The sequence below is a fragment of the Triticum dicoccoides genome, chromosome 1A, assembly GCF_002162155.2.
Source record: "Triticum dicoccoides isolate Atlit2015 ecotype Zavitan chromosome 1A, WEW_v2.0, whole genome shotgun sequence".
In the NCBI taxonomy this organism is placed as follows: domain Eukaryota; kingdom Viridiplantae; phylum Streptophyta; class Magnoliopsida; order Poales; family Poaceae; genus Triticum; species Triticum dicoccoides.
Genome location: NC_041380.1, coordinates 60,215,498 through 60,217,282, shown reverse-complemented (window position 1 = coordinate 60,217,282; position 1,785 = coordinate 60,215,498).

Below are 1,785 nucleotides of genomic sequence, written 5' to 3'. Positions count from 1 at the left end.
GGAAGCCTATGTTTGGATATCGAAAGTGTTCCGGGTGAAATCGGGATTTTACCGGAGTACCGGGAGGTTACCGGAATCCCCCGGGAGCTATATGGGCCTTAATGGGCCATAGTGGAAGAAGAGGAGAGGCAGCCAGGGCTTGGGCCGCGCGCCCCTCCCCCCCTAGTCCGAATAGGACAAGCAGAGAGGGGGCCGGCGCCCTCCTCCTTCTCTCTCTCTCTTTTCCACCTCATGAATCCTATTCCAACAAGGATTGGGGGAGAAGTCCTACTCCCGGAGGGAGTAGGACTCCTCCTGGCGCGCCATATGTGGCCGGCCGGCCTCCCCCTCTTGGTCCTTTATATACGGAGGCAGGGGCACCCCAGAGACACACAAGTTGGTCCACGTGATCTTATTCTTAGCCGTGTGCGGCGCCCCCTTCCACCATAGTCCTCGATAATATTGTAACGGAGTTTAGGCGAAGCCCTGCTGCAGTAGTACATCAAGATCGTCACTACGCCGTCGTGCTGACGGAACTCTTCCCCGACACTTTGCTGGATCGGAGTCCGGGGATCGTCATCGAGCTGAACGTGTGCTAAAACTCGGAGGTGCCGTAGTTTCGGTGCTTGATCGGTCGGGCTGTGAAGACGTACGACTACATCAACCAAACACTTCCTTTGTCGATCTACAAAGGGTACGTAGATCACACTCTCCTCTCGTTGCTATGCATCACCATGATCTTGCGTGTGCGTAGGATTTTTTTTTGAAATTACTGCGTTCCCCAAAGGTGGCATCCGAGCCTAGGTTTTATATGATGATGTTATATGCACGAGTAGAAGACAAGTGAGTTGTGGGCGATATAAGTCATACTGCTTACCAGCATGTCATACTTTGGTTCGGCGGTATTGTTGGACGAAGCGGCCCGGACCGACATTACGCGTACGCTTACGCGAGACCGGTTCTCCCGACGTGCTTTGCACATAGGTGGCTTGCGGGTGACAGTTTCTCCAACTTTAGTTGAATCGAGTGTGGCTACGCCCGGTCCTTGCGAAGGTTAAAACAGCACCAACTTGACAAACTATCGTTGTGGTTTTTATGTGTAGGTAAGATTGGTTCTTGCTTAAGCCCGTAGCAGCCACGTAAAACTTGCAACAACAAAGTAGAGGACGTCTAACTTGTTTTTGCAGGGCATGTTGTGATGTGATATGGTCAAGACATGATGCTAAATTTTATTGTATGAGATGATCATGTTTTGTAATCGAGTTATCGGCAACTGGCAGGAGCCATATGGTTGTCGCTTTATTGAATGCAATGCAATCGCGCTGTAATGCTTTACTTTATCACTAAACGGTAGCGATAGTCTGTTGGGGAACGTTGCAGAAAACAAAAATTTTCCTACGGTTTCACCAAGATCCATCTAGGAGTTCATCTAACAACGAGTGATTGGATTGCATCTACATACCTTTGTAGATCACGCGCGGAAGCGTTCAAAGAACGGGGATGAGGAAGGCGTACTCGACATGATCCAAATCACCGGAGATCCTAGCGCCGAACGGTCGGCACCTCCGCGTTCAACACACGTACGGTCAGCGTAACGTCTCCTTCTTGATCCAGCAAGGGGAAGGAGAGGTTGAGGAAGATGGCTCCAGCAGCAGCACGACGGCATGGTGTTGATGGAGCTGCAGTACTCCGGCAGGGCTTCGCCAAGCACTATGGAGGAGGAGGATGTGTTGGAGAGGGAGAGGAAGGCACCAAAGATGTGTCATGAGAGGCCCTCCTTCCCCACTATATATAGGGAGTCCAAGG